This window comes from Plectropomus leopardus, chromosome 6 (assembly GCF_026936395.1).
Source record: "Plectropomus leopardus strain MGB_pleo_1.0 chromosome 6, ASM2693639v1, whole genome shotgun sequence".
Taxonomy (NCBI): Eukaryota; Metazoa; Chordata; class Actinopteri; order Perciformes; family Serranidae; genus Plectropomus; species Plectropomus leopardus.
Genome location: NC_142181.1, coordinates 13,191,310 through 13,219,046, shown reverse-complemented (window position 1 = coordinate 13,219,046; position 27,737 = coordinate 13,191,310). Strand labels below are relative to the sequence as shown.

Below are 27,737 nucleotides of genomic sequence, written 5' to 3'. Positions count from 1 at the left end.
CTGCCTGTGTAACATATACCCAATTTCCACCCAAATTAGTGTGTGCATGCATGCATGTAAATCCGCTAAAAATAGGCTATAGACTCCTTTCTTAATGCCAGTGGAGCAGAACTGTGTACACAGCTCTGCAGCAGACAAGTATGCCTTTCAGTGTGGGTTTTTTAGTGTGTCACATTCAGTGTCATGGACCTGCCGGCAAACAGGTAAACAGTAGAAAGCAGCATGGATGGAGATCTGTGAAAACTTTACAGCGGTTACTTTTTTTTTACATTTCTCTTACTTATTCAGCCTCTCTCCAAACTCTATGCAAACTAATTTGGCTTGATGTTTGAATGCTGCTTCGGTGGAGACAGATTGTATGTAGTGGGGGGCGCGTCTCTGCGTCTCCCCGGTTAAGGGGCTTAATTTAGCATGTTCACACAGACGTGTTTCCAATCATGCCAATCCGAGCCAGAGGCGATAAATATCTGGACTGCAGCAGAGTCATTTGACCAGGGTGCGAATATCTATCATTACCTTTACCATTACAATAAAAAACCCAATTGTTAGCGGGTATTTGTGCAGTGGGAAAGGGGCACTATAGGAAGCTCCGCCACTGTACACACACCCTCAAAACAGCTGTCAGTTTTTTACAATATATGTTCCATATCATCTAATTTTCCCAAAGAGAACAACAGTGTGTGTCTGTAATCATTTATGACATAATAGCTTGGCTGAGTATAAATATATGTATTTTTCACTGTCGGATTCAATTATTAATGTCATTGCTGAAATAACAAAACACTTTTCAATTTAGCCATAGCTTGGGAAAACCTCAGCCAGTACACACACTGTATAATATGTTATACATATTGTATAGAAAGCAACAGCCTTTACAGCCATTATCTAAGTCACCCATTCTTTGTCTGATGATGGCTTAATAAAGACCCCCCTCAGACACACAGGCATTCAAATACACAGATGCACAGAGACTGAGCAGCGGCACATCCATCTCAGTGTGTCTTCATTATGGGCGATATGTCTACCATGCACAGCTTTATATTTAATAGTGATAAATATAGCAGAGTGTTCATTGCTGTTTCAGGACATGGGGCATACATCAACAGGAAGAATTATGAATTTATATAGCAAGTTTATACTCTTTATCCTGTCATCTGTGACTCTGTTGTGTGATTGATTTCCTTATTTAGATGTTGATTCAGACCTTGACTTAAGAGCTGTAGAGTGGTACAAAGGTCTTGCTCTTATATTTTAAACATTCTTGAAATCTGGACAAAAAACGAGTAGTAAGCTCCTTTGTGTCTTTGTGGCTGACAGTTATTGTGGCACAGTGAATCCAATGTGTGGGTAGTTTGCTCTGCCACACATGAGAGCTGGAGGCCAAAAGTTTTAACATAAAAAATAATGATGAAAAACATTGTGAAAAAGATGTGATTTTAGTAAATTTATTTTTGGCTGATTATAGGCAACTGAATCTAAACTGACCCCCCTTCATTTTCAACATAGTATTTTGTAAATGTGCTAAAAGTTGCAAAAACACTGGAAATTCGCAGATTTTACCCAAATTTTGAGAAGCACTTCATGCAGTACATTATACAACTAGACATAAGAGGCTTGCTCCATCATTAAAATATATACATATACAAGAACCACATCACCCCCCTTCCACGTCCTTATAGCTTGGCTTATGATGCAATACATTGATCTGACAAGTGTGGAGTTTAATAGTTTTTAATAAAAGGTATATGCATGCTTTTGAAATCGAACTCTATAGTTGTCAAATAAGTTTCCAGTTCCTATCAGAAAAGTATACAAGAGTATCATACTAAATGTTTAAGTAGAAAACTTCCCAAAGAATGCTGATTAACATCTAGACTCATATCTAGACCCTGTATGACTTTATGGTGCATCTCATCTTGCTTCCCACATTTTTTCTTTCTCAGTGGGTGACTTCCTTGCATTCTGATCTTGGCTCAGTAACAAAGTTTGCAGAGGAAATAAAGTCAGAAAAGGCTAGGGCTTCATGTAGCTAATAGATCTGGACAAACCATGGGAGGCCATTCTCTCCCATGGTTTAATGCACCCATTGAACCAAAGTAACTGAAAGGTTAAAATATGAGGCACATGCAGGATGCAAGTGCACACACGAATGCACAAACAGACAGTAATGTCAGTAAGCCTGCTTCTACCAACACTTAACCATAAACCATAAAACCATAAACTTTCACAATAAAATGTGGTTAAAAGTCTGGAAGGGAAGCTGTGTTGGGTAGTGATTTTGCATTCTAACACAAAAGGTAAAACGTAATGCGAAGTTACACAGATATACGACTAGAATCATCCCCTCGTGGTTGTATGCCTTTGCGAAGCACTCAAGTTGAATGCTTCACACACATCTTCCGTGCCACAGCACAGAAGATCTAGCAAAGTTTCAAGATGGGCACCATTTGGTGTCACAAATGCAATATCTGACCAAATGTTTGTCCCTCTTCTCTTGAATTATGACAATGAGTAATGGCCAGAAAAATGTTTTTGCATGTGATGTCACAATTAAGTTGACCTTTGACTTTTTGTACATAAAATATCCTATTAGATATTTGTGTGAAATTTTGTCAGAATTAGCATATGGATTCATGAGTTAGGGTCAAAAGCATATTTTGTGAGGTCACGGTGACCTTGATCTTCTACCACCAAATTTTAATTAGTTCATTCTTAAGTCCAAGTCGTTGTTTTTGCCAACTTTGAGGAAACTTCACCAAGGCCATTTTGAGATACTGCATTCATGAGAAGTTAATAGTAGGAAGGACACAGTGACCTTGACCTTTGAACACCATGTTGTAATCAGTTCATCGCCAAGTTCGAGTGGACATTTGTGCAAGACTTCAAGAAATTCCTTGAAGGTGCTCTTGAGATATTGTGTACACAAGAATGAGATGGATACAAGGTCACAGTGACTTTTGACACGTGATGACCAAAATCTAATCAGTACATTGTTGAATCCAAGTTGGCGTTTGTGCAAAATTTGAATACATCCCCTCAAAATGCTCTTGAGATATTGCATTCAAAAGAATGAGAGGGCCAGATTTACATATATGTATCTAAGGACAGACAACTAAAAAACACAATGCTTCTAGCCATGGCTATTGCCAGCATGGAGGCATAAAGCCAGATTTTTTTTCTATAGTAGTAGGGCCCTGTAAATCATGTGACAGGCACTTTTAATCAGTCAATTTTTAATACATCACGTTAACTTGTATACGCTCTTATGAGGAACTCAGAAGGGCTGCAGAGTGTTTGCATCATTATGGCAGTTGTGCCATAAAGACATGGAAATTAGTCAAGGCCGTGTACCAGCTGAGGACAAATGTGATACAACTGCTGCTTTTCTGAGGCATGGGTGCAAGTAGATGGATAGTTGACATCACCATGAAAAAAAATCTATTTAAAAAAAGGTTTACACACCGCTTTTCATGTTCTTAAGCTTTGAGTGGTTGGCTCTTACTGATAGCTACTGTAGCACAGATGTTACCTTGGCTCCATTTAAACTTATGAAATCACAATTTATTTCTGTCCCACCACAAAAGTCCATATTTTTGACAATCAGCTCACCACTTTCATTTAGTTGTGCATGCGAGGCCACTGCATCTAAATGAAAGCAATGAGCATCACAGCAAGATGTGAATATAACCACTCTGATTTGTAAAGCTCTCATTTTTATGGCAAGAGGTTTAAATCGGCACAAATCTCTCTGACAAGAATAAAAGCCATGAGCGCAATTTATTGCAAACAGGATTTAATCTGCTCATGCATTAAATTGACTCCTGATCCTGGGACATACGGCTTTCTCAATAAAGCAGTGTCTGCTCTTAATTAAGCCAACATGAGGCAAATAAAATAAATCTGCAAAAATATATATATTCAAATTGAACAACATTGTCTTAGGCAATCCTTACCCAGACGGAATAATTAAAACCACTTCCATTTGACAGTACTCTGCCCCCTTTTTCCCTACTCCCCAATCCCTGCATTTGTCCCTATCTCTTTCACCATGCAGACTTATACAATTAGCTTCAGTCCAGAAGGTAGTGGGCTTAGCAGCTGGAAAGATGGAGATACGGGGTTTCAACCGGAAGACAGGTTTGTCTTTTTTAGCTCTTCTGCCTGCTTAGAAATGAAAGCATTACATCATTTCCATTAACCAAGTTGAGCATCTAATATTGGAAAGACATTTAGGAGATTGTTTTTAATGTATTGCTACAAAGGTTACCTTATAGCAAATGTGTTTATACATGCAATATTTGTCATTAGGAAAATGTGCCACTTTCAGGTGTCAGTGTATCTGTCATCTGTGTGTGTGAAAGATTGATGATGTGGTGCTAGTATAAGATAAGCTGACGGAGAGGTGACTGCTATAAGGTGAAGGACGTTCATAATGGCTAAATCTTGTAGACAAATAAATAGGAAAAGAAACCCAAACTAATGCTGGATAAGTTTTAGATAGATTATGACTAAATAAAGTGTTAACATGACATTTTCCTTTATTCCTACACACAGGATGTGTTATCTGTCATGTGGTTGTGAAGGAGTTGGCTGGCTTGAATCTTAACCCAACATCTACGTTTGATGCATGTGCTTTGGTTGCATATTTACTCAGGTTTGTGGTCCTAGATGGAGTGTGGGCTGTTTGCTAACTGTTGGGTAACAGTTGGGTAGGAGGCCTGAACCAGCAAACAGATTGTGAACACTGATGAACAGCATGCTTGCCTTGAACCTGCAGAGACTAACGTCGCAAGGTGTGTGTGTATGTGTGTGTTTTTAGTGCCATAGACATGTGTGTGTTTATATGTGTGTGTTATAGTTCCCTCTGAAGAAATACCAGATGGTGGTGGCACAGCAGAAGGGAAAACTGTCATTATTTTAGGCTTAGACTCAGTGTATCTGCTAACCTGTGTGTGTCCCTGAGAGAGAAAGACAGAAATGTAGAGATGAGATAATAAAATTAGACATAAGATTGGCTTGATATAATAAAATAAACACATGATCACTGCTAAACAATGATTGTCTCAACAGTACTAATTCGTCCCAGTAGGAACTGATGATGATGATGATGATCAACTTTTATTTTAGGCTTTAAATTCACGACAATAAAATGATCATAAAATCATAAAATAACTGCAAATGAAAATGAATACAATCCAATTGTTATATCAATTGCTGTAATGGTTTGGAATGAATGAAAGAAAAAAAACAAGGTAGCTCACCGCTCCCTCAGGGATAATATCACATTATTATTATTGGAGAGGACAGACTGTATAAACTTCTAATAAAAACCCACATACATCTCGGCAAGCCTTGCGTGTATCTATGCACACACAGACAGATGGAATACGAACATGCACATAAACCAAGGACAAAAAAGCACACATGCACACATTTATACAACACATGCAAACTCAAACAGTTGTGCGCGCGTGCACACACACACACACACATGCACACACACAGAGATGATGGGCATGACATTGAGATAAGGATCTAATGTGGCAAAGTGAGAAAAAGTGATTATGAGAATCCAATGTGAATGTTTCATTTCTGCAGCCTTGTGCAGAACTTCATTAGACTACTTTTAAAGGAGATAAGTCATTCAGATTCAGTTCCAGACAGATAAGAACAATAAGCTCTTCTACATGGATCCAATACTGCATCAGCATCCCTACGCAGTAAGGAAAGCACACCTGAAATGAGGGTAATGTAATTTAATGACTCTTGCAATTAGGAGACATTTGAGATTAAAAGTGCCCTTAATGTGTCCTATTTGTAATCAGAGTCATTTAAAAAGAAAAAACTTTGGGTACAGCTGTACAGGCAAAATGCACTGTGGGTGATAAACTGCGCAGAGCAGCAACCAAAGTGGGGTATTACAGTAAAATAGAGGCGGAGTGAAGTGGAGTTGGGGAATGGATAGTGAGATAAAGTGAGGTGTGGACAGAGGGAGGGAGGGATGGAAAGCTAAAGAAAGGATTAGCCATGCGGCGAACCGGAGAGGTTGAATAGGTAATGAAGGAGACAGGCCAGTAATGCATGAGAATAGGATAGAGGGGCTTAGCAGGAGTCGTGCAGTGCATTGATTACCTCTATCTGTCATTAGCTATAGTCGCTATACCTAAAGGGTTTGGGGTGGGGGTGGAGTAGGGGTGGGAAGCCAGAGGAAGGAGAGCTGAGGTTTGAGTTGTCAGAGAAAAAAAAAGACATTCGAGGAATACACAAGAACTACACAAAAACCCAAGCAATGCTTTTGACCTTATGTGCATGTGCATTTGGTGTTTTCTTGTTTACGCACCCTTCTGCAACATGTATCCCTGCCTTCTTACCAGGTTTTATAAGATGTTGAGCCAATTTAATGCTTATAATTTTTTATTTCATAGCAACCATAAAAGGTAGTGTCATATAGTAACACACTGTAGCTGTAAAGGCAGCAGATGTGCTTGCTGCTCTGCCACACTTGCTTTGTGGGCTGGAAAACGAACCAGTGAACTCGGCTGCTTCACACAAGTGAATCATTCCAGACGAATCAAGGTCTCAGCCAGGCTACTTATGATCAATAGAGACAGGCATGCAAGGATACACAGTTGTGTGCAGAAAAAGTGTGAGCCTGATGTATGTTGTTGTGGGTCCCTGTCTGTAGAGGAGAAATTATACTGTGATACTGTGTTATTGATTCAGCTGTTATTTACTTTACCAGTTCGGCTTAATTTTGTTATTTAAATGAACTGTGGAAAATGTTTAAAACAACACAAATTAGTTTCTCATCTATAAAATGCAATAGAAGAGTAGATTAAGCCTTGATTATATCTTGGGGGGTGAATCTTGCTTTGCAGTCTGCAGTCAAAGTGTAAAACTGACTTGCTTTACTTTATATGTTTTAGAAAGCTTAACAAAAGAAGGCATCCACAGCAACAAGATTCATTCACCTTACATCATTTTTAGACTGTCCTCCAAATTACAACCCCGTAGGTCATTTGTACAAGCAGCAATTACAACCTATATTTATGTTTATTGTGAGGTGGTGACCTCTAGTGGCCGTCGAATTATGACGGGAGCACACAAGGAAGTCAGGTGATGTAGTTTAAAGAGCAAGAAAGTCTGCTCAGGGTGCTTGAGAGACGATTGGGTCAAACAAACACAGGACTTTCAGCAGCAGAATGGTGTTAGTGTAACATGTGACAACAGTTCAATTTACAACATAATGTAGTACGTCGCATCATATATGTGACATGCTGTATGGGTATCATGACATTACGTCAGGCCAGTAACAAATGTACTTAAAAAAACCCAACAACATGATCTTTCTTTCTAAACCTAACCAAGGAGGGTTTTCTTTGTCTAAACCTGACTCCATAGTTTTTGTGCAAATGTCACAATTTCACAATGTTAACCACATGGAAGAACAGAGGTTTTGTTTCCACATTCAGAGGGACATACTGTATATGGCTTTTGGCTTGAAAAATTTGAACATTAAACACAGTGTAAATCATAGTGTAAATGTCTTTAATTTTGTAGAAATAAAAGTCATCTGCTGCTTCCATGTTTTAATTGCAGGGGACAAATGCACATTCTGAATATTGAGGGGGACAAGTCCTCTGCAACCCCCCTGAGATCTACACGAAATGGTACCCTACCACCGGGGCAACAGTTTAAGAATCGTTCCTGCTGGTCAGATAAGAGGGTAAGAACGTACGTCCTGTGTGGTTATATAGGTTGAATGACTTGTTGGATATCTTGTCTGTAGTAAAAAGTGGAGATATATGCATCAAGGCCTGTTGTCATTGAGGGTATCTTAATTATGCGCAATTTATAAACACATAAACACACAGTTTAGATACTTTGTTTGCCTTCCTTTAATTAAAACTATAATTTACAAGTGAGACAAACACAATTCAAGACCTCACTGCATTATTGAAAGTAGTCCCCAAGAGAAAGCAATTTAACAAAGCAGACACACAAACACTTACTGTAACACGGTCTTAATTGTGAGATTTTCAACAGACTCAGTATATCAGAGTGTAGAGTGACTGGATTCACTAATTCTAGCAATCTTTGGTGTTACTGTCGTCTGTGAAAGTTGCCCTCTTATAGCACCTCTTACAGCTATGAGTGGGTGGTGGCCATTTTCTGCTCTGACTTAAGAGACAACTTAATCTCCCAGCATGCTCTAGTGGCCCAGCGGGGGTCCTTAACTTTGCTGAGGGTGGTGGCCAGTGCGCTGCCTGTTGCCCAGCGACTTTCAAACTGCACGAAGTGCCTGACTGTTTGTGCTTGTCTGACGTTGTATGTGTGCTTGGTGAGTCATGAGTGCCAGGACAAAATTAAACCACACAGACAGGGCTAATGAAGAATTCAAAGGGACCTGAGCTGATGCAGGGCAAAGACACACACTCATGTGGACACACAGCGAAACACACACATACACACACAGTCTGAGCTATATACAGTCCCACAGCTTGGGACTAGCTTGGAAGGGTTGTTAAATGAATTCTCAGAGAGGGGTCTTTTTACAAGGATGTTGTTTTGCAGCAGTAAATGAATTAGCTAAACAGCAAAGCCAGCATGCGCAGACAGCCACTAAGCTCCCATCTGGCTAGTACTTTACACAGAGGCCTGTCTGAACATTTTCAGCAGTAACATCCTATTGGTGTCATGTGTATATGTGTGTGTGTGGGGGTAAAGGAATAGAGGAGCAACAAGTAGAGGATAACCTAGGGCCACTAGTTTTGCTATTATAAATAAAAACGACTTTCGAGGAGAACACTGATATGTCCTGATGTTTTATGCTTGAGGTCAAACTAACCCAAATAACACCTTTTAGTCTGCAGTGTGCACGGGACTTCCAAAATAACCCAAAGCTACCATCATATTAATGTTAACCAATTGTTCACATGAATTTAGGCAAGTAAGATTGTGCTGTGAACTTCAGGCCAAATTTGAACATTACCTGATACAAGCAAAAAATAACTTGAATACATCAAGGGTTTGTTTTTTTTTATATGGCTTTCTTGTTTAGTCTTCAGTGGAAAAGAGGTATTTGAATGCTTACAGTAAGTATGGACTAAAAAAAAAACATTAACTGCTAAACAAATGCTTTAATATGCCATAAAATGGTATACACATGTAATGCTCTTTAGATTTGTTTTTTAGAAGCACAGAGGAAGAGGTCTGAAGCCTATTCGGCACACATGCACTCACTGATGTCCTGAATTGGCAACATAATTTACCAATAGCCAAGAGGGCTGCAAGAGAAAGACATTCACACGAAGTAATTTCCTAATTAGTTATCACTTGGTGACATGATCCACTTTGAGGTATTCATTTGCTGTGTTGACGATGCACAGTTATGTGCGACAATTCAACTCAGTGACCCCCTTAAGTCAGCAAACGTCAAGTGTGGCTATTTAGCATTTACATCTGAATGTTCTCTAACTCCTTGTTGCTGAGCACTGATGTGTGTGTCGTCATTGCTGATTCTGTCTCGTAATTCAAATCGTACATTTACATGATGTTCGATAAACTTGAATTATTGTGTTGGTCCAACTTAAACTGGACTTTTAAAATACGTGTAAACATGTGAAATCTGATAAGCACTGAGGAAGGACTTGTGTTTTTAATTTTAGCATAGGTGAGGGACATAACACTTGAAAAGGTAGTATTTTAGAGTTATTTTAAATAAAAAAGTCACTCCCCAGCCACCCCCTTTTAACCCTCAATCTTCTCTCTTTTAATTGTATTGTTTTTTGCTCTTTCAAACATTTCTATACTATTTTTATGTTAGTTTTGCTTGTTAATGTTTCTCTACCTGATACAGCTTTACCCTTAAAAGCATATTATTGCTCCACTGAACATTATGTTTATTACTGCTTTTTTGTTCATTCCATAAAGTAGTTAAAACTTGCAATAACTTCTTTTGGCCTCTTGGGAGCGGTGGAAACAAGTTATGAACACAACATTTACATATCACGTTTTAAAGATACAGCATGTAGGATTTTGGGGCATCTACTGGCAAAAATGGTATATAATATTGAGAACTAAGTTTATGATCACCTCAAAATAGGAATCCTTGTGTTTTTGTTATCGTCGATTGATCCATTTTTGGCTGCATACAGAGCCGGTCATCTTTCATGGAGTCCACCATATTGTTCTACAGTAGCACAGAATGCACATATCGCACACTTGCTATAGATAGAGCCCTTTGTGTTGGCAACCATAGTTCTCCATCACACTTGCCACACAGAGGAAGATCAATCTGCAACCTGACCAGTAGATGGCACTAAATCCTGCAGCATGGACCTTTAAGTGGATATAGTGATTTTTTGAGCAAAGAAGTTAAAAAGCAGCATAATTGTTAATTTCGAGTTGTGTTTCTGGCCACTTGATGAATATTAGTTAAATATTCAGCCTCCATTACCTCTGATTTGGTCTTTTGCAACTCATGAGGGAAATATCTGGCCTTTAGCTGCTAAATGTTTTACTATATTCACCAGCTAGTCAGTAATACTAATTGTATCTGTTTGCTTTTTAGTGATTACCAGCTTGTGCATTGTAGATTTTAAGAGCTTTTTCACTTAAACAGCCACTTGCTGTAGCTAAAAAACAACACTTTGTGAGCAGTGAGAGTGAGCAAACCAAAATAGTAGACTACACAATGAGCTCAAACTTGCTATAAAGCTCTGTAAATCAGAGGCGAGCTGTCGATTTAGGAAATGATTCTCTATTGCCTCATCACTACCACAGATCTTTTGTCACACTGTTTTTCATTGACAGTTGATACATTGTTGTTTAAAAAAAATATTGGTTATAGACACTTTGAATAAAGGTTGACTCGACTTGTGGGGAAATTACATCAATGTGTGAATGATTCTAATGTCAAATGTGTCTTGTTTTAAATTATTTTAAGACTTTCTTGATATCTTTTCAAGGCAAAATGGTATCAGGCTCCTATCTAAACTATTCTCAAATGCCTTGAGCAAAGCTCCAAGTCCTCAGGCAGGGTCATTCAGATTTTTCCAAGGTCCCAAGACTCATCTATCTACCTCTCTCCCTCACATTTTCTACCACCCTATTCACTCTGCACTTTCTATCCCTCTTTTTCCTGTCTGTCTCTTGTTTTTCATTCAGGCTCAAATTGTCAGGTTTTCTAAATGAGATTTAATACTGGAGCTGTCAGGCAGGCGACTGATACCGATCAATCTCCAGAAAGCTTAGGAACGTGACGGGACAGAGGCTGATTCCTGCAGAGGATCAAACTGGAATGCCTACCCACAGAATCTCATCTGGACCCAAATGGATGCTAAAAACACAAAGCAAAGGCCATGTGATACACTAAAGACTTGTCAAGGATGAGATGGTACATGTAAAAATTAGATTTCAGCACTTTGATAAAGTAACAGCTGGTGGCAGCCCCTTTAAACCACAAAGCTGTATTTCATGGCCATTTAAAGCATCACTTAGATGAATCCAATAAACTTAAGAGTCTAAAGTAAGAAAGCATGCAGTATGAAGACACGCAATATCAACATCACAGTGATCTCAGTGATGAATGGTATAATTTACATACAGTGCTTATTATCAAATAGGGATAAATAAACAAGGCCGTTGTCGCTGAATGAGATCACCAGGCATACATCATTTGACTTATTATGTGTATATAGTGTTTATATGTCATTATACTGCTCAGTAATGTGATTAATGTCATCACTTAGAGCCAGATTCACCTTATGACTTAAGACTTGCATAGTGTTGATTAAGATTAACTGTGGTGGAAAATGAAGAGAAGAGAAAGAGACAATTTTTTATGCTCACTGATATGCCAGGATGTTGATGATGACACACAGAAAAAAACCTGTTTTCTGGGAGACAAGAATAATGGGATTTTCTCATAAAAATAATTTCTGGAGGCATCTACCTGTTGCCACACATATAACATGATCCTAAGATTTAGCTAGTAAGGCTAAAGAGAAGTCATTTTTTTGTGTGTGTCTCGGCATGGGGGTCATGGAGGATTGTTCTAAGACAAGAGTTCATGACCAATTCACCATCCAGATTCAGTCCATAACTTTATACCGTCTTGAGCTCTCAGTGAGATTACACTCAGGAGGAGTGATTAGTCATGTTGCCTTGGTCTCAGCAAGGCTTTGTTCAGTCAGTCAGTTCAGTTTATTTTCAAACGCACACCTAAATACTCGAGCGTTCACATACACTCACAGCTGGCAATTCTGTATACATTTTCAGTGCAGCTATTGGTTGTCATCTTATATTTATGGTTGTGTGAAATACATTGTGGGGCAGCCAAACATGAAGGGAAAATGTGCCAAAATGTATTTGCAGTGTACCTTAATATGTAGAACCTCTGTCAGTTGTTTGCTAGTTGCAGGAATGACTGAACACATGAGGTGATGGCTGTAACGTTATACATGTGAGAAAAGTGAAGCACAGTGGAGATGCAAAGGGGATGTAGTGCAATTTTTATACCAATAATAGCAGTCTTAGATAATTCAAAGATAATTTGGATTATTAACTTTAATTGAGGATTGCAATAAATCATCACAGTAGTAGTGGAGGCTATGGAAATTTATGACTCCGGTAAAGCAGAGTATGTAGAGAATGAAAAACAGAGGACCAGATACTGATCCTTGTGGGACACCTTTTGTAAAAGCAGCAGCGGTGGAGTTACCAGCTTATGGAAAAGGTTATTTCTGTAAACGTGAATGGAATCCAGATTGAAACAGAATTGGAAATATAAGAACTTGGTTAAATTGTGATATTACACCTTTCAGAAGAGCCGGGATTTTTCAACTAAAGTGGTGGGAAGTGAATCATCTTGACTGGTTAGGTAAAGTTAAAATACTGATCGGGTCAGTAATTTAGTGAATACTGAAACCTATACAACTGCAGAAAAGTACCTCAGTTAAGCATTATATGTGCAATAAACTGTTTTATATTCAGGTGTTAGGCAGCAGCCACAGTGCATCATTCTATAAAATCATTCTATAAAAGTGTACATTCCCAACTCACAATTATTATGGCATTGCACAAATTTGAATGTAAAACTGTGAAGGTAAATGCACTTTTAAAACTCCCTCCTCATGCAATTCATTTACACAACACATAGTGCATCCAAAAGCTCTTATTCTTTCTTTCTCAATCTCTCAATCTATCAATTACTTGCTTTTCCTTTTCTCCTTTCTGTTCTTTGTCTTTGCTCATCTCCTTTGACAAAGGAAAGGCAGCAGTGTCATCAGATACCATCAATAAACTCAGCAGCAGAGAGTTCAGACAAAGATATACACATACTCACACAAACGCATCCTGTCAATTGAATGCAGGTAATTTTTTGCTTTCTTACATGGCAAAACTGGCAATGGTGCTACGCCATTAAAGGTCTGTGTGCTATTGATCTTTACACAGAGGGGAACTGTGATAAAACAGAAAGAAAGGGGAGGAAGAGATGGGGCAGAACAAATCTGAACTGCTGCTCTATTGATTCAAATAAAAGCTGACTAAGAATTACAGCACAGTAAGAGGTGTTTTAAATAAAGGACCTCATAAAAGGTAAAAGGCAAGACAAGAAATTAAAAGTGAGAAGTAAAGTCAAAATAATGAGGTAAGTTAAATCTGGGGACAGAAAAATCTTAAACTCCTACAGAGCCTTAATATAGTCTAGCATTATTTTATCAAGTGGTTCTGGCTAATATCTTTGTAACAAATTTCCCTGCTACAGATCCCGATATAGAGCAACATGAAGTTATGTTTCTTCTCTAAGTTCATTAATTATTTGCCATATACTAGTCGTTGATCCATTATCTCCTAAGAAAGTATCTGTCACTCTTTGGCTGTCTGATACCAAACGCTGTTTTACTGGCAAAATGACACAACTGGTGAGAGCTGTTGGAATAAAGTCATAGGAGGAGAGGCCTAAGTAATGCTAAAGGTATTGAAAAATACAAAGAGCTGTTGCAAAGTTGAGAGTGATCAACATTTGTACTTTTGCAGCAGCATTCTTATTCTACAATGAGTTATTTAATTTAATGTTAATTTAAAAAAAAAAAAGGAAAAACTTCTTAATGGAGCTTTGATTTAAAATGCAGCTAACAAACAAGAAAAAGATTTATGAAAATAAAAAGCCAAATTTCCAAAACTCATTAATCCACTCTCAGTTGCTTTCACAACTCCTCCTTGCACTTCAGGTCCAAATCTTTTTCAGCATGTTTGCTTTTGCCTACTAAACTGTTCCTTTGTCATTCAATATTCTTTTTATACAGTGTGACTTTTTTAGGCTGGGGACTTAACTTCGCTTTGACATCATTGCTGTTGCTGCTTATCTCACTTTGCAGTCCTTCATCTGCTGTCCTGTAAACACGTGACTTCTATTGGGTCAAGCCTTAGAATTTGAAACTGCAAATTCTCTGGAAAAGTTTTCACAAACATTAGAGAAAAACATCATTTAAATGATAATGTAACTGGTCATTAGTTTGAATAACCACAAAACTGTGGAATTAATCCTTTCCTACCAAAGAAACACAAAGAAATGAATGATAAAACCCTGTAAAGGACTGGATAGTAAATAAGACTTACTCAGCTTAATTTTGGATGTAAATCCATTTGTTTTTTTTGTAATACACCATCTGAAAGTGCAGTTTTATGTTGCAATACATTTGAGGTGATCACTCATTTTTTTTGCATTCTTTTTTATTTATTTTTTTACTTATCCAAAATAAATCCCACAAAAAACCCTCCCCATGTAGGTACAAATTACACAGGGTGTTGATTGTGGACAACAGATGCAAAAACAATGTGACAGAATCCAAGATCCTGAAAGACAAACATGTATGGAACGCATGCACTCATAATGTATACCCACCCCAACGGGACTATAAAAAGTCACTCTTGCAAATAGCTATTGATTGCCTGTTACTTACAGAAACAAATGTGTATCTGAAGGCGCCAGTCTAACCTTTAATCATGCATAGATTATCTGTTCATTAAAGTGACACAAGGTCTGGCAAGAACCCCAGAGGAGCAGCGACGAATGGTCGAGCTGCTCTCTGAGTATGTTAGCGTGTAAATAGACTTTTGGTTGGCTCGCTAACCCATGACTGTTGCATGTAATCAATGAGAATAATTAGAAAGCAGGGACACTTTAATAACTTATTAACGGGTATATTTCAATCTTTTTCCCTATCTCAGTTATTAAGTGGAGAGAGAGAGAGAGAGAGAGAGAGAGAGAGAGCCTAGCAAGGGCATTTGTTCTTATTAAAATGATTTCAGAGTGGCAATTAACCAGACCGGCGACACTATCACCATTCCCAACCAATCAAAAAGCCACAATTCCGAGCCAATAAAATAATCTTTATTCGTGGTTACACAAGAGGGAGTTATTAAGCAGGCTAGGAAATAATTACTGAGGATTCTGGGTAATTATGGCCAGGATATGGTCCAAGACTCCAGACTCATTAAAGGCCCAATGAGTAGCATGTTCGACTATATAAATTAAAGGTAGATTCACATATATGATTTGTGTTGGATTCACAATTGAAAAAAAAAAAAAAACATCAGAAGAATAGCGTATGTGTCCACAAATCACATTCGAGTACTGGCCTATTTTAAAGATTACTGGATCATTTAAATAAAAACAAAGAAGGAGAAGAGGATAAAGAAGAAGAAGTTTTGAATTTTAGTGTTTTAGTGTAGAATATCCTTTTCTAAATTCCACTGACTGCACAGATAGGTTCAAAAATTAGTGGGAAATTATGCCATTAAGTGTATTCACACATGCAGGTCAAAGGAAAACAGAAGCGTCAGCCACTAAAAAGTTGTTGTGGAGAGCTGAAATGAATAAATGTTTTGTTTGAAGTGTAAACTATTAAACTTGACTTTGATTGTATTTTCAGACCAAATACACCATTACTAGTAATGTGATTTCTGCCTAATGTTTGTCGAGAGGGAAGATAAATTGTCTCCGTAAAATGCTCATTCACCAGCCTGTGAATTAATGGTTCATGATAGCTCCCCTGCCCTGCTTACACATTTATCATATCAAATCTAATTTATTTGCAAATCACTTTTGACAAGACAGGACAGGAAATAGGAAATATTATGTTGAATAACTTAAGACTTGTGTCAGGCAAATTTTGCCGAATGTTATGCAAAACTCTTGGGTCCAGATTTTTGGACTAAGATTTATCCTTTCAATAGACTAAAGCCACCTTTGGAACTAAATCAATCTAAAATGAGATCCTTCTGAAAGTATTTGTGTTTGGGGTTTTTTGCTATAAAAGTAAAATTTATTTGACAAAATGTATTTTTTAATTATCCTCTTGTACCCATAACCACACCAAAGAGTGATGTCAGTGTATTGACACACCCATTTGTTCACCTCAAAACAAAAAGTTTAGAAATTACAGACCTATGTTGGCAATCCTAGACTCCTGCACACACACACGGGCCCCACCACCCTTATCAAAAATGCAATCTGAGTACAAAGAATGGTATCAACAAAATTAAAGAATGTCTTTTTTAACTGAAATTTAAAAAACTTAAAATGTCATGCTTAAAATGTCATGGAGCATATTGTTCTTTGATTCATCTAATCTCAAAACCTCTGGGTTTTTGAATGTCAGGTGCTTCCTAAAAAAGTGTTATGAAAAGACACATGAAAAAAAAGTACTGTTTACAACTTCATTCTTTTGACAGCGCAGCATTAAGGCGCCACACTGAGTCCTTGATACCGCCACTACGACAATGACTATGATAATGATTTAGAGAACTCACTGATCGCTGGTAATGAGTCTTATTTCAGAGCCCTCTGAACAAGATGTTGGCTGATTAGGTTTTTATTTTGTTCAAAAACGTTGTTCTTTCCAAATTAGCAGAATCAAATAAATTAAGCTCATCATATTTTGATTTTCATCAGTTACATGCTCCCATGAAAAGGAGAGATGCTTGAACATTTTAATCTGCTTCATCTGTCTCTTCCTGTCCCTCTGTTTCTACTTGAACCTCCTGCTTTCTGCGTCCCCCCTGGCTCCCATTCTCTCACTTTTCATCTCCCTCTCGGTTTCCCTCCTCTCCTCCCCAGCTTTCTCTCTCCATTTCACCCAAGTATTCAGGTGTAAGCCAAACACCCTGATAACTGCAGTGGCTGAAATTGATGTGACACGTTTCAAATTTTCTCCAGTCCTTTAATACAGCATCTCCCCTCCCCGTCCCCACCCTCGCTCTCTTTTCAATATCCCGCTCTCTCACTCCTTCTCGCTCTCTTTCAGGGAGGTGAGCAATTCTAAGCTAGCAAAGTGATTCCATTCTGCAGGCTAGTTATTAAATTTGTTTGCAAATCTCTGCCCCTCTCGCCACCCACCGCCCCTCCCTCGATCTCTTCCTCCTCTCATCCATCTCTTCATCCCTCCCTGCTCTTGGCCCTCCGCCACAGTCCCGACTGTCATCAACATTCAGACCCATAAAACGTACAGCAGCAATGAGAAATAGAGAGAAATAGAGACAGGCAGGCCAATGGAGAGACAAAGAAAAAGGGAGCGTAGGCCAAAAGAGAGGAGAATAACAGATTATTTCCTAGAAAAATAGCCCACTGCTATATTCTCAAACATGGAGCACTCTTTAATAATCTCTTTTATTACAGCAATTTGTTACTGAGCCCCTTGCCTGCACTGTTGGACGTGAGGGACAGTGGATGGGGAAAAGAGCAAAGGAGAGAGTTGACTGGTGAAAACCAGGCGTGATAACGCTAATGAAGACGGCTGGCTGAGGCGAGCACATCTCATACATCTAATAAGTACACTGCTAGATGAATATTTATACTCAGGATAAAGTGGAGGGCAGGGAAATTTTAGGCACACACAGAGTCACAGCCTGTCACACGTGCCACAAGCAAGCTCTACAGAAACAGACAAACAAACAGCATCTCGATTCCACAAAGCAATCCAGGAGAACCATATTCTGCAAGTTCTGCCTGGGATATTTGCACTGAGTGACACAGGTTCATGCATTTATGTATTAGGTAGGTCATGTAATGTTCTACCTAATAATATCTCCATGACTGCGTGCTTGCTTAGGCATGAATCCAGGATGGACCAGGGATTGCAACCGAAAAAACATGTCCACCCCAATGATAATGAAAATTGGTAGACGAGTAAAAAACTTTTTACACACAGGCAGAGCGCAACAGAGACTGTTTCAGAGGCACATCATGTTGTTTATCAAGCTGACTGTGGCCGGATGCCTAACTCAATGCACTGCAGGTGAGCACTGACAAAGACAAGCTAGGAACACAACAGAGGATAATAAGGTAGATTTACACCACTTTTACCCCACTTGACAGGCAGGAAATGTAAACTGAAGGCTCAGTCCCGACCTATGGCTGGTATCTTACAGTGTGAAGGGTTTACACATTCATTCTTATTAACTGGCATACTTGTCTGAGCTTCCCTGATAATATCAGATACTGACATATGCAAGGATTCTGAACAAATTTTCTAGTATGCAGATAACAACTTATCGAAAAACGTCAAAGTGCCATTAGCAGTTCAAGTCAAATTTGACATGATGTGAGGCAGATCTCAAAGTGTGCTACTCTATCGCCCAATGTATTAAAAAAAAAAAAAGAAAATGCTACGAAGGAGTGAGGGAGTACGACTTTAGGGTGCGTAGTGTGAGATGCCAACTCGTCACATGGTGCTGTACTGTCAGTGACCTCCCATGGCTACTTATGAGGTTTTAAATATCCTTTTATGTGAGCTGTTTACACTGACTGTTACCATGACGTCAACAAATGCAGATGGTGGGATGACATCATGGTGGGATGATGCAGCACAGCACATCACAACCAACCCGGACTGTCACGATGGTTGGGATTAGGCAACAAAGTCATGGACGGTTAGATTTAGCCAAAAGAGGCACATGGTAAAGTGTAGAAAAAAAAAAAACACGCATCCACAAGAGAAGCAAACTCCAGAATCCTGCACAAAAGTCTGCTGTTTGTGGGACCCAGCCACCACCCCTTCTAACCACCTTGTAAGCGCAGTTGCGCTTCTTATATTACGTTTTTACCAGTAGCGTTATTACGGGTTCTGTCCGCGCTTTTCATGTTGATGATTTTCTATTCAACATGTTCTACTGGTTGATGTTTTGATTATTGACATTTTTTTATTTCAAATAATTTTAGAATGAGATAAAGCGTATGTGAAAATGTCAAATAGTTTTCTGTCTGGAATGAATAGTGTGCTGGGTTTGATCCAATAGATTAGATCAAGCATTTTATTTGACTGCAGAAAGTCAGAAGTTCAGGGTTTCTATGAGTGGAAAAAAAAGTTGAGAATTCAAGCAAGCAATAAATAAAACTGTATGTTGTACAGCACATCGTGAGTGCAAGGTATACAAAACACTTATTCTGAACAACCATCCCTTCCAAAAGCAGTAAATGGCTAAAAATAAATATTCCAAAGCAATCAAACTGCCCCGACTGAAAAATAATAGAAAATTAAATGGAGGTAAAAATGCATAAAAACATAATAATAATGAAAACTCCCAAATGTTGACCCTGCAGAGAATCATTACTGTATCCTCCTGCAAACTCACTGCTCCGGGTTTTTTTTTGGTTTATACAGACACAATTACAGAATGCTATATAAACACACTACTTACTAGACTGTAATTATCATTAGAGCCTGAGTATCACTGCTTATTCCCATACAAAGTAATAATTATTCGTTGAGTTGAAACATTAGTCCGTATATGTGCAACATCTAAATCCAATTACATAGAAACATACAGAAGTGACTCAGTTATGCTTTAGAATCAATGAATGAAGCACTCATTCGATGAAGCCATGTCATCGTCAGCTCTAATTATAATATTAGCTTCACTGTGTTAATATTTCTGAACATATGTACACACCTAATTATGCACACACAACTAGGTGTATGAAGTACCATCCATGTGTTAGATTTGTGTTACCTAGGCTATTGTATGTGCAGAGTACAGAGGTCAAACAGAAGTTGTCTCAAAGTTCTGAAATGTGACAACAAGCACCTGAGAGCAGGGGAGATGAACATTTCACTGTTATGCTGAAAAGACCGCTGAATCTTTCGGGCATTTTTTTGTAAAACAGCCCCAGGACTCACGATAACTGACATGAAGGCAAGAGATTACAGTAAATAAGAGAGAGAAAAGCAGCAATACTTATCAACAAACAACACCATGTGCTGAAAACTGGCCAGCTACAGCAGCACACACACAGTTTACCCACAAAAGTACATACACACAATCAACCTGACTCCCAAATAATAACAGCCTTTGGAACAGGGGCACGGCAGCCCATCACATACCTCAGATCCCTTAAAAAAGGCACTTGTACTCACCTATTTGAGTGATTCTGACTCTGTCTCTGACTGTTTAGGCCTGCAACAAAAAATATGTAAATATAATGCTTATTGAACGCTAGGAACAGCCAGCATCTTTAGGCTATTAGTTAGCTAATTATAATAATTCACAGGCTGACTATCCACCTGGTAGACACATTACTTCACTAGTAGCCTTCAACTTAGACTGTGGAATACATGTATGCCTTGTCTTACAATTTACAACTGACACAACAACCTAAACGCTACATTTTTTTAGACCAGCGTTATCTAGCTTGCTGCAAAGGTCAGCTTACCTGCTGCATGTTTGTTGACACACCACTGAGGGCAGCGAGGGGCTTGTCCGTGGGCTGGTGTCTGCAAAAAGACAAAAATAATCTAATTTAGGGAGGTTTGCTACCCTTTCCTCCTGTTCTTATCTCTCCTTTCTTTTCTTGCAACCACTTTTGTATTTGACTGCAATGACTGCTCGCTTTGTTTACCTAACATAAATACTGAACAAAATAAAAAAATATTCATTTGATTGAATAGTTTTCATAATTTTATTGATAGTTTTCATAGTATAAACCTATAATTTTGTTATAGTTTGCTTGGTACGGACTTTTTCTTCCACACCATGACAAAAACGGGTTTGCATATTACAGGGTACATATACTAAATTTTATCTCCACAGTGCAGTGTCAGTGTCACTGCTTGACAATATTTTAATGTTATATTTCTGTCTCTTTTCTACCATGGACTACTTGCAAAAAGGGCCCCAGTACAGCCCCACTGCTTGCACAGGCCATACTTACATCCCTGCATGAGTTGTATTTTAAAAGCAGATTTTGTATACATAATTTGTTTAGTTTCTCTCAAAACACATTAGCAGCAAGTAGTATGTTAAAAAAAAGGAGAGTTGACAAATGAAATTTATGCTAAATGTTTAATTTTAAGTTCAGAGTGTGAATCATCATAAACATACAAAAATAACACAAGTTGAAGAACTATACTTAAAACAGCAACAAAAAATGTTAAAGGAATAGTGTGAAAGATTTAGAGAAATTTAGTGGCATCTAGTGGTGAGAATTGCAGATTGCAACCAGTAAAACCACTGTGTTTTTCCGATGTTGATTTTCATGTCAGAAATGTCCAAATTATCCAAAGAAGTCACTGCAGAGGTCTCTTCTTCTCCAAGACAAGGGGACTCTACAATTTAAACGGGTAAAAACACTGAGTAAAATTGTTTATGTAAAAAATTAAAATAAAATAAAATAATCTGTGTCTGTTTTTGGTTAGGTTCTTGCTGCGTCTAACTATGGTGGAGGATGCGAAAATTTGAATGGCCCTATCTAGAGCCAGTGTGCAGTTTGTGCGCTATGGGTAACTGCAGAAAACATGGTGGTGCAACATCATGACCTCCATAGACGAGGACCCACTCCCTATGTAGATATAAGCAACTTATTCTTAGGAAATGAAAACACAACAACTCTTATTTTCAGGTAAACTTACACTAAAAAACACACTTATCATATTATATTCCATTCCACCGAATCCTTCTCAGTGAACCTTTAATTAGTGACACATGATGTGAAAATGAAATGTGGCACCAGGAAAACCACAATAAAAGCTGTGTTCTCCTCAGTTCCTTTAGTTTTTGTCGTAAGTTGAATTGACATTTGAGCCACAGAAACCTTATACTCCATCCTTGCTTACAGCCCAGCCTGGATGAGAGGAAATTGACAAATAAAAGTAAAAAGTGGGTGTGGGGAGGAGAGGGAGAAGGTGAGATATATGAGAGAGGTGTGCTAAACCACTTTTCTCGCCTCAAATCAAAAGCGGAGTGGTTTTCCTATCTGGCTTTTAAAGGTAAGATATGAGCCAGGCTCTGCACTCTGACAGCGTAATGCACCTGGCTGCCAACACACACACACACACACACACACACACACACACACACACACACACACACACACACACACACACACACACACACACACACACACAAAAGCACAAGGCATACACCAGCACACAGGTGTGTATTTAGGGACACAGGCAAACAAATACACACGTATATATACCTACAGCACTATGACACATAAACGTAGGTCCACAGAAACACACAGACACACACGCACAGACACACACGCACACACACACACACACACACACACAACTGTAAGTGGTAGTTTCAAGTGATGACAGGATAATACACATAGGACAGTCATGGTCAAGATAAATAATGTTCATAGTCATTTTTCCATTGTGTAAACAGGGTGTGTGTGTGTGTGTGTGTGTGTGTGTGTGTGTGTGTGTGTGTGCGCGTGTGTGCGCATGCACACACTGTATGTGCTTGTGTGCTTTAATGTGCTGTGTGTCTATCAAGGTGACTCAGCAATTTTGTATGTGCAGTCTATGCGTGTGTGTGTGTGTGTGTGTGTGTGTGTGTGTGTGTGTGTGTGTGTGTGTGTGTGTGCCTATGTGTGCATTTGACCCATGCAGGAGGGCTCAGAAGTATGTAGCAGGTAAAATATCTTGGGTGAGTTTTGATTCATTTTACTGGAGTTGAAAAACACAGGAAACTGCTGAGTGTGAGAGAAAAAGATGAGAGGAGCGATGAAAAAAGAGGTGGAAGAGGTATGGTCATGTCATCCGCCTCCAACTTCATGCCTACTTCACATATTTTAGATTTGGACCATATATTCCCCTTATCTCCTTCTCTACTACTCTTCCACTGTATCCTCTTACAAACCCATTGTGTAATTCCATGAAATTTTATGTGTTTGTTCAACTTTTGTTGACATTTTCGTAAAGATAACGCTAAGATATTGTGATGTAGTTATCCGTGTATAGAGAATAGAATACACACACGTGTTTCAGATATAATAATAGTTGTTACATGCTTCTGTTCAGATTGTTCCTTTTTGACAAAGACCAGCAGCTGTCATCTGCTTGAATCTCAAACATCCTTACATAAAAGCCATCTCAGTTGGAAGCAAGCTACTATTCAAGGGTCTTCCAGGTCATTAAAGTCCTGTATCAGACAGGCTGCTATTTCATGTTTTGCAAGTCAAGGTTTTCCTCCAGCCAAGAATCAAAGCGGGCTGGTTCATGCTCACTCTAGTTTAAAAGAAATGGTCTTTTAGCAGATATCTCCACAGGTGGTTGACAGTGACTCAAATATTATTGTCTGGGAATTAATATTGAAAAACTCTGAATTAAAGGATGTAACTTCTAACCAGGGTATTTTCACAGCTGGACAGTCCCAGAAGAGGAGGGGTCATGAACCTGGATTGCCACAATTCTGCCATTATACATCTTGGTAACTGTCGTCCATCTTGAATAATCTGACAGGTGTAATACATTTAAAATCCTATATTGTACATTCATAAATCTCACACATGTAAAAGAGCTCAAAGCTGACTTCCAAATTGTGTTTCACTGAAAAAAGCCAAGGATACATGGAGGTCATGTTTCCAAATGAGCAGGAACTTACAGAAAATCTTATTGGAGTAGATAGTTTTGGCATACTAGTGTCTCTACCTGTAAAATCGATAACACTGAATTTACAAACAATCTCATTGGTTGTGTAGGTAAAGGCATTAGTAGGCCAAAACTTTCTAGCTTGGTGCATTAGGTACAAGACCAAACTGCTGTGGTTGTGAGAGGAGCTTTACATCAGCACATTCTCACTCCGAACTCCTCACATAGTGACGTTTGGTCAGGCGACCTTCCACATCAACCCATGACATTTTAGGTATCCTTCCCACGTCAAGCTTTGATGTGCCGGGATGCTGCTACAGAAATGCACGTGGTGGGATGACGTCATGGTGGGATGATGCAATCCGTTACCGTGATGTCAATAAATGCACGTGTGGTGGGATGAAGCAGCACAGTCCCTATTCACACAACAGTGCAGACTGTCATGCTGGTTGGGATTAGGTACCAAAGGCACAGATGGGTAGGTTTAGGCAAAAAGGGCACATGGTAAGGTGTGGAACACACACACACACACACACACACACACACACACACACACACACACACACACACACACACACACACACACACACACACACACACACACACAGGGGACACAAACTCGCCACACAAACATGAAAAATAACCTTAAACCTCTTGCCCTTTATAAAAATGACCTTCAGTTTTTTATTGGATATTCAAGGTGGGACAAATCCATTAATCATTTTCTACTTAGCAGAATTACTGTCCTTACAGTCCTTGAACTTTTGACTTGACTATTTACAATATTCATATAGATTCAGCATACATATGTTTTCAAAATTAATGTGAACATGCAAGTATTAAATGCGCCTGCTCTCTCCTTGCTCATTATTTAGAGGATGACATTCTCTGGGTTCACAAAAAGGTCAACAACTCACAGTTTTCCGCAAACCTGTGACGTTAAGAATGGTCTGCTTAATTATTTTAGTGGTTTCTAAAAGCCTTAGAATTTTATTCCAAAATGAAAAATTCCCCATTTACAAACACAATAGATTCCCACCCTCCCACAGAGACTGCTACTGTGACAGAGGGTTGACACTAAGTCGCCCTATGGTACTTGTGTAAAACATGACTCATTCTTTTGAGGATAGAAAAATGGTTTGCACTCAGCAGGTTTCAAAAAATGAAACCCTCCATGTAGACCTTCAGCAAAAAAGGAGAAAAGTGATGCACAATTGGACTTTCTGTCAAGGAGACAATGAGTGAGACAAAAATGGACTGCGGAACAATGGCGTCATATTTGCATCATCAGGAAAGAAGCAACTAGGTTTGCTGCGAATACAACATGAATCGTAAGTGCACATTTTGAACATGTCCATCTGCGTCTCGATGTTCCAGCATGCACAAGCTCATTCATGAATGAAATTACTTGGGGCGCTTTTATTTCTACATTTCTTTATTCTTCTGTACATTTTAGAAGCATGCATGTGGGTTTTTTTTTTTGTTTTTTTTTTTTATTGCTAAACCACAAGCTCTGATTCCCCCCTTCTCTATGGTCGGTAGCCCAAAAGCAGCAGCACTGCAATAATTGATGAGGTTCACTTATCAATAATTCAGCCATACATCTGATTAGCCAATAGGACTGATGATGGGGCTCTGCACTGAATCCTCACACATCAATCCTCTACTTGGCTCTGGGCTGTTGTTATCTCACCCTCCCATGTCTTTTTGGCTTTTCTGTCTTTGTCTCTTGTTCTTCCCTTTCTCTCTTTTTTTTCTTTGCTTTGCTTTTCCCCCCTTTTATTTACTCTCTCTCTCTTCCTCCTACCCCTTCTCTCCCATCTATCGATTCACTCTACATTACAGGTATCCCACTTCACTTTATTGTCCGTGTTAGTTACTGATACAAGTGTAACCAGCTGCGACTTTGTCCTGAGAGAGCCCCGCTGACATCAACAGGTGGCAAATGTCACTCTTGCCAGAAGACAAGTGGGAACAACAGAAAAGGGACAGAGGTGAGACTGCAGGGGTGGGAGGAACTGTATGTGATTGTGTCACGGAGAGTCAGGAGAGGCTGAAGGACGGAGAAAGAGAGAGAGACTGAATCAGTGGGTATTGGGACGGAACAGAGAGCCTTTTCCAAGACAGAGGGGATCGATACCCACGCTGCCTGCGCTCACAACCCCCATGAGTACTGTAGAGGTCCAAGGAGTAAAGTGTGTGTAAATGTGAGCAGGGCGAACCCTCCCTACTTCTTTCAGTCTGTTTTTTTTTTTTATGTGTATTTGAGATTGTGTGAGCAAGTGTGTTTGTCTGTGTTGCTGTCTGCAGGGCAGCGCAGAGAGATTGAGCAACAGAGAAGGGAGGGAAGAGAACTTGCCAGCAAAAAAGCCAAAGTGTTAATTACTTATCGATCCAATTTGGCAGATGACTCCCTAAAAATGCGGAGGGCAGCTCAGCGCACAGCTCAAAAGGAGAGAGAGGAGACAATCTACTGTTCAAAAGTCCCTCGGACTCCCATCTCTGCCTCACTAAATGTTTACTACCAATTCCTGGCCTCTGAGCCATGCCTGGCTGCCCTGCTTACTGCCTCCTTATCACTTCCCAGAGATCCGACTCCTCTCTCTCTGTTTTACTCTCGTTCCACATTGCCTGCTTTCATTTCATCCTTCACATTTCATCTATGTCCTCTAACCTCTCACTTTTTCTCTCTGCTCGGATTTCCCAGGGATCCTCAGTGAATCAGTGTCTCTATCAGTGTTCCCTATGCTGCAGCATTTGTGCCTTAAATCTGTCTGTCTTGTTTTATCCTTGTTGCTTTAACACAGCACTCATACTCTCCCTCTTTTCACCATCACCTCTCCCTGTTTCTGTCGTGTTCTCTCCTTCCCATTAGTTTTGCTTTTCATTTCACTACCCCACCACCCCCTAAACTAAATCCCATGCCTACAAGAAATGGCATTCCACTGTAAAGGTTGGATGAAGAAGCTCCCTGCTGTGGAGTGTTTGAATACCAGCTATCTATTCCTGTCCCCTGCCCCACAGCTGAAGCAGGTTTTTTCCAGGAACACTGCATATAACATGAGAAACAGTTTATTTTTTTTCCAGTAATACTGTCTATAGTAAATTCACGCTTTAGCCTCACAGTCATATTTAAATGAATACTTCTTGTATATGAAAGTTGAAACAGAAGGATACTTCTCTTCAATAAGTCCTGAAAATGTGTACATGCAGTTTTAAATTCATGCAATCAATGTATCAAAGTTTACCATTGGGTAGTGCCTCAATAAGTAAAAGTATAAAATAAAGAGTAATTTTGGTGAAAAACAGCTGTTGAGATATGTCACTCAAAACTAAATGAGTCAATCACATCGTGATGTTGGAGGAAAAGTCAGGGATCGCCAAACCATGATGTTTCATTCAAAAGGGATCATAAAGGTTGATACAAAATTTCATGATATTCCAACTGATTGTAGCTGAGTAATTTAAGTGTATCTGCATTGCCATTCATAGGGGCCTACTATTAGCATGGATTGTAAAAAAATAAATAAAATCATTTCTTAAGTGGCTTAACGCAACCTGAAAAATCAGACCTTTTTCTTGTTGGACTTAATGATATAAAAATTATTTTCACAGAACAATATACCTCAACATTATGGACACTGATATTCATTTTCTGCTGTGATCAATCATGTTTTTCTCTTTTTTTATAACGTATCAAGTCATTCCAAGGGTCTCTTAATGCTCTAATTATTGCATTTGTAAGAACAAATGCCCAGAGAGGCAAACAGGATATTTACATGGAAGATGCTTGCCTGTAAACAAAGCACACAATAAACACAACACTACAGTATGTAAAAACTGCACCATTAA

General features: G+C 39.0%; 1 protein-coding gene across 1 annotated transcript in view; it reads right to left on the bottom strand.

Annotated features, from left to right (window-relative positions):
* scn2b (sodium channel, voltage-gated, type II, beta) overlaps nt 1-27,737 on the bottom strand; it is a 286,557-nt gene that overhangs the window by 156,858 nt on the left and 101,962 nt on the right. Inside the window, exons 2-3 of the mRNA XM_088078792.1 lie at nt 20,720-20,780; nt 20,424-20,463 (exon numbers count right to left, since the gene is read on the bottom strand). The gene's annotated coding sequence lies outside the window, so the exon portion shown is untranslated. The remainder of the gene's footprint in view (nt 1-20,423; nt 20,464-20,719; nt 20,781-27,737) is intronic.